At 34.6% G+C, this 12,054-nt stretch overlaps 1 protein-coding gene across 7 annotated transcripts in view; it reads right to left on the minus strand.

The window, feature by feature from the left end:
- Positions 1 to 12,054, minus strand: part of ATG4C (autophagy related 4C cysteine peptidase) — an 80,784-nt gene that overhangs the window by 41,402 nt on the left and 27,328 nt on the right. The gene's annotated exons all lie outside the window — the stretch shown is intronic.

Raw genomic sequence — 12,054 nt, forward strand, 5'->3', positions numbered from 1 at the left:
AAAACTAAAAGTAGACCTACCATTTGATCCAGCAATCCTACTACTGGGTATCTACCCAAAGGAAAAAAAGACATCTGCACTTGAATGTTTATAGCAGCACAATTCACAATTACAAAGATGTAGAAACAACCCAAGTGTCTGTCAATATATGAGTGGATTAATAAAATGTGGTATATGTATACTATGGAGTACTACTCAGCCATAAAAAATGATGAACTACCTACTGTATTATCCTGGGTGGAGCTGGACACCATTCTTCTAAGTGAAATATCACAAGAATGGAAAAACAAACACCACATGTACTCACCGTTAAATGCATACTAATTGATCAACACTAATGTGCACATATGGGAGGTAACATTCATAGGGTATTGGGCAGGTGGGAGGGGAGAAGGAGATGGGTAAATCCACACCTAAGGGATGCGGTGTGCACTGCCTGGGGGATGGGCATGTTTATCGGGTGGTACAAAGGCAATTTATGTAACCAAAGCATTTGTACTCCCGTAATACTCTGAAACAAACAAATAAACAAAAAAGTAGATGGATGTACTAAAGACATATAAAAACTGAATAAAGTTCAGAATATTATGTACAGTTAAAAAAAGAGACAATGGGAGAATTACAAGTAAAGATCATAAGCAAAAAGCAGTACAGTCTTTCTTAAATATTTTTGTTTATGTAGTTATGTTTGGCCTAGTCAATGCTAATTCATATAAATATTGATTGAAAATATCAGAAAACCCAATTAACAACAGCTTATATATCAATATTGTTCATTTGTTTATAAAACAAAAAGACTAGCTTTGCTTAAACTTTTCAAAGACTTGAACCCCGATAATCTTTCTTCCTAGTATATGGTCAATTATTAGTCTTTCACATTGTGCATTTAGAATATGAATATGGGTTAGGTTTCCATAAACATGACTTTTCCATGCCATTGTTAAATTCCCTTATATTTTGTTAATTATTTGCCTTTCTATTCATTTCTGTAAATAGAAGTTATAACATACTCTATTTCCAATAACTCTATTTTCAATAAATTTTATCCAAAGTTGCCTAAAAAAAAGGAAAGAAAATCAAATCAATGAGAATCAATGCTAAAATGTTTTGTACACTGTAGAGGTAACTAATATAAAGTATTATCAGTAATACTGTTGTTAATAATAATATCCTATATCATAAACATAATCAACTCTTTGATGAAGGGATAATATAAAAATATATTTTCTCTTTACTTCATCAGGCTCAGGATATACATATTAGAGCTCTCTGAATGTGATTTACAAATAAAATGCCATGATTTGTCAGTATGTGAAAACGCATATAATCACATAAGCTAGTTCTTAAAATCAAATAAACTATGCATACTGTATTGTCATGAATATTCATACACAAATTATAAAATCAAAACTAACAAGCTAAAGAGTAAGTTAAATATAGTTATCCTTTTATGTTCAAATATAATTTTTTAAAACCTGTTGCCATCCACATCTATCATTTTTAAAAGGCTTTACCAAGTGGCTGAGATTTTTCAGATTTTTAAGACAGACATGAATTCCAAGAAGAATAAAATGAAATTCACAACAAAGACAAAGAACTGGTCTTAACAAAAAAAAAAGAGAGAGAGAGAGAGAAAGACAGAAACAAAGAAGTAACAGCTTCAAAATACTTCGAGAGAACAATCTTCATGTCTTTTTAAAGTAACCAAAGACTTCTTAAACAGAACACAAAAAACACTAACCATTTAAGGAATAAAAAAGCTAACTAGACTATATTAAAATTAAGAATGATCTTCTTCAAAAGATACCATTAAGTGCCTGAAAAAGCAACAAATGAAGTAGGTAAAGACATTTTCTATAGATGTATCCAAAAAAGGATTCATATCCACAGTATATAAAGAAAATCTAGTAGTCAGTTTAAGAAACACAGATAATCTAATAGAAGACATATCCAAATGGCTAAGAAACATGAAAATATACTCAATTTTATCAGTTATCAGAGAAATGCAAATTAAAATAAAAACGTGACTCTAATAAAATGGTAAAAATACCAAGTGTTGGTGAAGTGAAAGCAAGCAGACTTCTCATACATACCTGGTAGGAATATAAACTGACACAACTACTTGGTAAAACTCTTTGGCAGTATATACTGAGGCTGAACACATGAATACCCAATGATCCAGTAATTACATTTCTGGGAATATATACTGAATGAAAATCCATATACACATTCACCAATGTACATGTACTAGAATATTCACTCACAAGGGGGCTCTCAGCAATTGCCCAAAATAAAAGCTATCCAAATGACCACAAAGTATAAAATAAATAAAGTGTGGCACATTCAAATAAATCAAATACTCACAGAAATACAAAAATATCCAGCTCCCAACAAGGTAAGTAACACAATGCCTAGCAATTGATCAAGGATTATTAGGCATGCAAAGAGGCAAGAAAACACAAACCAAAATGAGAATATTCAATCACTCAGAAATGATCCAGAACTAACATAAAAGCTAGTATTAGTAAACAGGGACATTAAAAGATATTACAACTTTATCCCGTATGTTCAAAAAAGTAAATAAAGATATGGAAGATAAAAAATAAATGGTCAGCCAATGTGGGAGCACATGCCTGTAGTTCCAGCTACCTGGAAGTCTGAGACAGGAAGATTGCTTGAGTCGAGGAGTTCGATACCAGCCTGGGTGATATAGCAAGACGCCATCTCAATAAAAGAATCTTCTAGATATGAAGACTACAACATCCAAGATGAAAAATATACAGGCCAGGATTTATAGCAGATTAGACATTGCTAAGGAAAAGACTGGTGAACCTGAAGACACAGCAATGGGAATTACCCAAAATAAAACAAAAAGAGGGAAAAAAACTTTACATATATTATAAAAGAACACCATGAGCTGTGGCACAATTTCATGCAAGCTAATATAGTTCCAGAAGGAAAGGAAAGAAAAAATATTTAAAGACAACATGGCCACCCCCAAATTTTAATTTGAGGAAAACTAGGAAACAACAGATCCAAAAAGCTCAGCAAAAACACAAGAAACATGAAGAAAACTACACCAAAGGATATCACAGAAAAATTGTTGAAAACCAGTGATAAAGAGTACTCACCAGCAAATTGGTTTCCTTGATCATCACTTAAGTGCACATTTGGGAATAACACCAACTGGGTATTGGACAGAGGTGGGGGGGGTGGGAGGCCATGGGTGTATACCTACATGATGAATGCGATGCGCACTGTCTGGTGAATGGACATGCTTGAAGCTCTGACTCAGGGTAGGGGGGGTGGGGGGTGCATGGGAAATATATATAACCTGAACTTTTGTACCCCCCTAATAAACTGAAATAAAAAATATAAAAAGAAAAAAAAAAGAGTAAACCTTAAAAGCAATCAAGAAAAAAAAAGACATACTATGTACAAAGAAAGAAAAAGATGACCTTAGATTTCTCATTGCAAACAAAACAAGCAAGAAGATAGTGGAGCAACATCTTTAAAGTACTGAAGGAAAAAGAAAATCATCAACCCAGAAGTCTATACCCAGCAAAATTATCTTTCAAAAATAAAGGCAAAATGAAAACATTTTCAGATATACAAAAGCTGAAAGAATACATGACCAGCAGACCTGCATTACAAGAAATCTTTAAGGAAGTCCTTCAGGTAGCTGGAAAATAATACCAGATGGAAATACAGATTTACACAAAGGAATGAAGGACACCAAAAATGATAACCTCTTTAAAGTATATTTGACTATGTAAACAAAAATAGCAATGTACTATAGGGTGTATAACATATGAATAAATAAAATATATGACAACAATAGCATAAAGGCCAGAAGGGGGAAAGTGAAGTATATTACTGTAAGGTTCTTTACATATGTGAATTGATATGATGTCACTTGAAGGTAGAATGTGATAAGTTAAAGATGTATACTACCAACCTTAAAGCAACCACTAATAAATAACACAATAAAAAGTTAGAGCTAACAGGCCAACAATATGGAGATTACTCAAAGAATTAAAAATAGACCTATCATTCAATCCAGCAATCCCACTATTGAGTATCTACCCAAAGGAAAAAAAGTCATTTTATCAAAAAGACACCTGCATTTGAATATTTACTGCAGCACAATTCACAACTGCAAAGATGTGGAACCAACCCAAATGTCCATCAATTCATGAGTGGATTAACAAAATATGGTATATGTATACTATGGAGTCCTACTCAGCCATAAAAAAGGATTAATTAATGCCTTTTGAAACAATTTGGATGGAACTGGAGACCATTATCCTAAGTGAAATATCACAAGAATGGAAAAACACCACCACATGTACTCACTATTAAACTGGAACTAAACGATGAGCACACAGGAATGTAAAACTTAATGGGAATCAAGCAGGGGGAAGAGGGGAGGAGTGGAGGGGCAAAAACCTACCTAATGGGTACAATGAATACTATTTGGGTGATGGGCACACTTATAGCTGTGACTCAAGCATTACAAAAGCAATCCATGTAACCAAAAACATGTGTAGCCCCTTAATACTTTGAAATAAAAGAATGAATAAATAAATAAATAAGCCAATAAAAGTTACAAAATGGAATCATAAAAAATACTCAATCCAAAAACAGGTAGAAAAAGAAGGAAAGGGAACAAAGAGCAGATTTTAAAAATAGAAAAAGCAAATAATGAGATGATACACTTAACCTAACTTTATCAATCATCATATTAAATGTACACAGTTTAAACACCTTAATTAAAAGGCAGAGATTATCAGATTGGATAAAAAACTAAGACCCAACTATGCATTTCCTACAAGAAACACACTTTAAACAAAAAGACACAAATTGATTAATTGTAAAAGACCAAAAAAAAGATATGCTAGGCAACTCTAAGCAAAAAAAAAAAAAAAAAAAAAGCTGAAGTGGCTATACTAATATAAGACAAAGTAGATTTCACAGCAAAGAATATCTCCAGAAATAAAGAAAGTCATTTTATAATTATAAAAGAGTCAATTCAGTAAGAGATCATAACAATTCTAAATGTTTATGCACCTAACAACAAAGCTTCAAAATACAGCAAAATGACATATAACAAAACCGGTTTTCTTTTCTCATCAAAGTTATTTGGAAACAATACTGAACCAAAGGACGTTATTCAAGGACCTGTTGTATGTCATTTTGCTTAAAGTCAGTTTCCAAGAGCCTATCAACCTACTGTAAATGAAGCAGAAACTGATAGAACTTCAGCAAGAAATAGACAAATCCACAATGACAGATGTTAAACCATTTTGGTCCCTGAGACACAACTGGTATATTAGAGGTAACCCCAAACTACAGTTTTTCCTTAATGGCTCTTAGGCCCATCATGTCCTAGATCATCTAAGAGGAAAACCTTGAAAAATCCTAGCCAGAGGGGGACATGGTATCTGTGGGAAGACGAGGCTTGATAAAAAAAAAATAGTAAGATAAAAATCCCTAATTGTCTCCCTCACAGATATCTTGTAAAAATAATTTTCAATTTTGATATTTGGTCAAGATGATACTTACTAGGAGGGCCATTTGGATTTACATACATATACCTTGACAGAACAGTGTACAACTGTTGAGATGGAAAATTATATAATACAAGGAGAAGAGTTTATAGCTCAGAAAAGGTAGCAAGATAAATTTAAAGCTAGAAAGATCAGGACATATTTAGCATTGTTAAAATAATCTAATTTTTACAACCATGTTCTAATATTACTAGAAATCAAATAATAGAGACACAACCAAGTTTAAGCATCTTGTATTACACTTACTATGAATTAACTTCCTGTAGATGACTCAGAGGGTGGTAAAATAAAACAACTTGAGCTGAAAACTACCACCTTCTAAGCACTTAGACATTTATGAGATATCAAAATGCCAATGACTTCAAACAGAAAGGAAATTAAAACAAATGAACAAAACTATCCATCAGATAAATGCCACAGAAAATGAGAGATGAGTGACTCAAACTAAAGTAACTTTACTAAAATCCTTAGCAGAACAAAAGTTACTAGAAAATTTCTATATAACAGAAAAGGAGATACTAAAGCATCAAGAATTTCAGTAGGAATATAATCCAGTTAGAAATATATTGCAAACATTAAAAGGAATATATGCATTTATAAGAAAAACACGGAAAACATTTATTTATCTGTTCTACCTCTGTCCACTGACGTGGCCTATGAGAATGGCATCCTATAATGGACCCTTGTGCTCAGTTTACAGTCTCTAACCCTATCTTTCTGCTAAAGGAAATCAGGGTTCATTGGGAAACGGCTGATTTCCTATCTGATGCTGAAAAGCAAAAAGTGGGCCTGAACACCTTGTTACAGAAGAAAACAAGACGTTTCCAAAGATTAAGTAGGTTTTGTTGAAAGATACAGAAGCCAATCTCAAAGGACCTTCCACTTGCCAAAGTCAAGACAATCTGAGCATCAAAAGGAGATTATTGGCTGAGATCACCCAACATACAGTAAATCTGAAAAGCCATGAGTCCATAGACAGACAGAAAATATTAGCATTAAAATTCTTAAATGAGATGAACAGAATATTATATTTCTGGTGAGGCAACAAAAAAAGTCTTGACAAAGTAGGGCAAAAACCTCAGGACATGCATAAAGACCTAGAAATTCACCAAAGTAATATCAATTACAGGATTCATAAATCTTTATATATTCTGGGTTTGTATACCCACAGAAGAGAGAAATTAGTCCTCCATAATGAACAAACCTTGATGTCATGTATTCTAAAATTTAAAACTCCACTATCAAGAAATATCCTTCACGTTATTCCCTCAATGTCATATTTCCCTTTGTTCTGAACGAAGACTCCAATTCCCTTGAATCTTATCTTGTGACTCCCCTTTACTATACTTACAGTGACTCCCCTTGTTTTATATTTCACCTTGGTTACTGTGACTTTCAAAATGTATATTTGAATCTCTTTTGAAATGCATATTTGACCTCATTAATTACTCTTCCTGTTTTCAAAATTATACTTAACTTAAATTTGTACACTTTTAAGTACTAGGGCCTCCCTCCTTGTGGATACCAAAACAATTTCTGGAAAGGTCTAAGAGGGTGATTTTGGGTTATACTCATTTAGTTTTTTTTCTTTATGGACTCCACTGCGGTTTGGAGAGGTTATACTCATTAGAAAAAGAGAATCCACATAATGGACGATTAGAACAGAAATACGACATTCTTCTGGCTAATGGGCAATTCCCCTCATTCTTTCCCAAATGCAGATATTTTTAGTGAAGGGCAAATGTAATATCTCCAAAAATTCTGAGAAAATAGTCTTATTTCTATAATAATACAAGACTTTACTACGTATGTTGTTCATAATGGCAAAAAAACAAACCAATCCAAATATCTATCTACAGTAGAATGACGGCCAAGCGCGGTGGCTCACACTTGTAATCCTAGCACTCTGGGAGGCCGAGGCAGGTGGATTGCTCAAGGTCAGGAGTTTGAGACCAGCCTGAGCAAGAGTGAGACCCCCATCTCTACTAAAAATAGAAAGAAATTATCTGGCTAACTAAAAATATATATAGAAAAAATTAGCTGGGCATGATGGCACATGCCTGTAGTCCCAGCTACTCGGGAGGCTGACGCAGGAGGATCGCTTAAGCCCAGGAGTTTGAGGTTGCTGTGAACTAGGCTGACGCCATGGTACTCACTGTAGCCCTGGCAACAGAGCGAGACTCTGTCTCAAAAACAAACAAACAAAAAAAAAACAGTAGAATGAATAATCTGTGGCAATTCATACAATGAAATATCATACAGCAGTAAAAATAAACTAGAACTACCCACAACATGAACAAACCTCAAAAATACAATGTTGAAAGCCATAAGCAAGTAACAGAAGCAAAATATAGCTTGATGTCATTTACAAAAATGTAAGAAAAAACAAAACTAAATAATCAAGGATACAAGAATAGTGGCATTTTTCTAGGCATAGGGAGGGACACAACTGAGTAAAAGCACAGAGAGATTTAAAAATTACTCATAATGGTGTATTTCTTATATTGAGTACAGTTTTATTATTAGCCTTTTTTTTTTTTTTTTTTTTTTGAGACACGGTCTTGCTCTGTCTCCCAGGCTAGAGAGTAGTGGCGTCATCAATGCTCACTGCAATCTCAAATTCCTGGGCTCAAGCAATCTTCCTGTCTTAGCCTCCTGAGTAGCTGGGACTACAGGCCCACGCCACCATGCCCAGCTAAATCTTCTATTTTTGTAGAGGCAGGGCATCACTCTTGCTCAGGCTGGTCTCAAACTTCTGAGCTCAAGCGATCCTCCCTCCTTGGCCTCCCAGAGTGCTAGGATTACATGTCTGAGCCACTGCGCTCGGCCTTATTGTTAGTCTTGAAAGTATACATATAAGTTTTTATCTTCTCTATGTATGAACAATTCATAATTTCAAAAATTTTAAATACTTAGAATATAAAGTTATTAAAATAATAAGAATTAAGTATTTATAATAATAATAACAAAGAAGAAAAGGTCCTTCCACTGGATTCTGTCATATCTCCTATACTTACTACTATAAGGAGAGCTAGGTGACAATAAGACCAACATGCTGAGATTAGTGGAGTGGGAAGGTGGATACAACATGGGTTCTTGATGATGCTACAATGGCACAAAATTAACCAGCCTAGAGCCTGCCTTACCTCAGGACTTCTGTTTGTGTGACAATAAATCTCCTTATTATTTAAGCCATTTTCAAATGGTTTATTTGCATCCAATAGCATCCCTTCTGATTTGATCTACCTCTATAGTTTTATAATGGACTGTGCTTGTACTTTATCACAAATATCATAATAGGATTATTTTTGTGATTGTTTAATGTCTCTCATCTGTTGGGCTATAAGTTTCTTGAGAGTAAAGATTGTATCTGCCATACCTTCAGCAATAACTCTAGTGCCTGGCACATAGTAAGCTCTCAATAAATACCTGTGGAATGAATAAATAACTTCATTCATCTAATCCCATACTTGTTTATTATTTCAACAAAGCTACAATAAACATCTTGCACATGTGTTCTCCACACATACAGAGAACTTCTCTAAGGTAAATGATTAAAGGTAGAAATGCTGAGTCCTAAGTAACATATAATTTCAATTTTTCCAAGTATTTTCAAATTTCTCACAAAGAGGTTATACCAATTTACCCACCCAACAGCAGTGTTTGAGTTCCTATTTTTTCATATCCTTGCTAACACTTGATATCATCAAATCTTTACATTTTTGTATAACTGATAAGAAACTATCTCATTTTAATTTGCATTCCTCTTATTATTAGGATAAGCATTTTCTTATGCTTGCCTGGCCATTCAAGTTTCTACTTAAAAAGCACCTGTTCATTTTCTTGGCTCATTTTTTTTTTTTGGGTTGTTCATGTTTTTCATATTGATTTGTGGTTCTTTATTATTTTGGAAACTAATCCTTTCTGATTTTATGTATATATATATATATATATATATATATCCACACATGCACACATGGAGATTTTTTTCTTGGAAGACATGGTCTAGAGCCTGGAAGAAGTGGTAGTCAGTTGGTATAAGGTCTGGTGAATAAAGTGAATGACAGAGAGTTTCTAAGTCTAGTCTCTGTAGTTCGAGCAGTGTTGTTTGTGTGACATGTGGTTGACTATTGTCTTGTAAGAGGATTGGCCTCTACTGACCAATCCCAGCTGTTTAATTGCAAGCATCTTCATCATTTCATTCAATTGGTTGTAGTAGACATCTGCTATAATCGATGGACTAGGTATTATGAAGCTGTAGTGGATAATACTAGCACTGGACCACCAAACAGACACTATTAGCTTTTTGTGATGAATATTTGATTTTGGACTGTGTTTCAGTACTTTATCCAGTCATTGTGCCGAATGCTTGTGATTGTCAAAAAGAATCTATTTTTTATCACACATAACAATATGGTATAGAAATGGTTCACCTTTATGTCACGACAGCAAAAAAAGGCAAGTTTCAATACAATTTTTCTTTTGATATGTGTTTATTTAATACCCATTTATCCAGCTTCTTTACCTTGTCAATTTGTTTTAAATGGTCTAAAATTTTTAGAATAGTAACATCAAACCTTGTTGTTAACTTATGTATAAGTTGAGATGAATTTACTTCCACTACAGTTTTTAGTTTATCATTATTCACCTTGGTCTCAGGTCATCCACGTGGCTCATTTTTAAGATTAAAATTACCAGAACAGAACTTTTTAAACCATCAAAGTACTATGTGTTCATTAGCCACATCCTTTCCAAACATTTTGTTCGTATTTTGAGCTGTCTGTGTTGTATTGGTTTTACAACGGAACTCATGTTTGAAAATAATACAAAAATTGTACAAAAATTGTTCTAAACAAAATTTGAAAGATAACCACAAGTCAAAATGTGCATTTGAAAGAATGAGGATGTACCTTTACAATAAAAATAAAACAAGAAGTGTCAAAGTGAAATGTCAGATATTAACTATCAAACTTAGTACTTAGGGAAATTGGACATTTCATACTTAATAACCTAATATTACTGATTTTGCTTTTCTATCCTTACCACTCTAGTGAAAATGCTCTCTCAAATGTCATCCGCAATTTTCTCATTGCCAGATCCTACAGCCTCTACTCAGGCCATTTCCTGCTCAAGCTCTTTTGAGCATTTATACTCTTTGTTCAACCCCCTTCTTCCTGAAAATCTCTTTCCTTTGGTTTCTGTGACAGCATACTAATATGGGTTTTGTCTCATATATTGCCTTTCCCTTCTCAATTTAATTCACTGATCCCAGGCTGGGCATGGTGGCTCACACCTGTAATCCTAGCACTCTGGGAGGCTGAGGCGAGAGGGTAGCTTGAGCGGAGGAGTTCAAGACCAGCCTGACCAAGAGCAAGACTCTGTCTCTACTAAATATAGAAAAAGTAGCCAGGCATGGTGGCACATGCCTATAGTCCCCCAGCTACTTGGGAGGCTGAGGCAGGAGGATCCCTTGAGCCTAGGAGTCTGAGGTTGTTGTGAGCTGGGCTGGCGCCATGGCACTTGCCAAGGTAACAGAGACTCTGTCTCAAAAAAAAAAAAAATTCCTTCCTCCTCAGCATATTCTTAAAGACAGATATTCTCCACCTATATTTTCCATCAATATGACCTTATCTACTGGCCTTAAATGCCACCTCGTTGAAAACAGTTAACAAATTAATATGTCTCCCCTTCATTCCCAAACAGCCTAATTCAAACACCACGTGTCCAAATTTAAATTATCTTCCCCCCAAAATCCAAGCTTCCTCTAATATACCACATTTGGTTCTTAACACTACCTACCATCCAAGATTAGAGGGCTTTAAGTATTCTTTGTCTCCTCTCTGTCTCTTAAGACCCCATATCCAAATCATTTGCCAGATACTATTGATTCTACCTTAAAATATCTCAAACCCACCCTCTCCTTTCCATTTCCACTGCCCTATATCAGAGTCATCATATGCTGCCTGCTAATTGACTTCCAATCCTTCTGTATTGCCATCAGTTATCTCTCTAAAGCATCAAATGGAAAAACATATTTTCTTTTAGTTTACATGCAACACTTGACTTCTGACACCAAATGTGTGGGGGTTTTTCCCACACCAACCAATTTTCCATTCTCTGTCCACTAACTAGGTGTCCTATAATTCAACTATGACACTAACCACTTGAAGTTAGCACAGACCCCACAGGTTAAGGGCTCAGTCCCGTAAGACTAACCTCTACTTCAGATGCCAATCATAAGAAGAGGATTTCAGGTTATCCACACTTTCATCCAACTTGGATACAAATCAATGATTCCCACTACCTACTCTTCAGGTTCAATAATTTGTTATAATGGCTCACACAACTCAGAGAAACATTTACATTTTCTACTTTATTATAAAGAATATGATAAAGCAGCGGTCCCCAACCTTTTTGGCACCAGGGACAGTTTCATGGAAGACAATTTTTCCACAGATGGGGGTGGGAAGTACGGAGCCAGGGG

The sequence above is a fragment of the Lemur catta genome, chromosome 3 (genome assembly GCF_020740605.2).
Source record: "Lemur catta isolate mLemCat1 chromosome 3, mLemCat1.pri, whole genome shotgun sequence".
In the NCBI taxonomy this organism is placed as follows: domain Eukaryota; kingdom Metazoa; phylum Chordata; class Mammalia; order Primates; family Lemuridae; genus Lemur; species Lemur catta.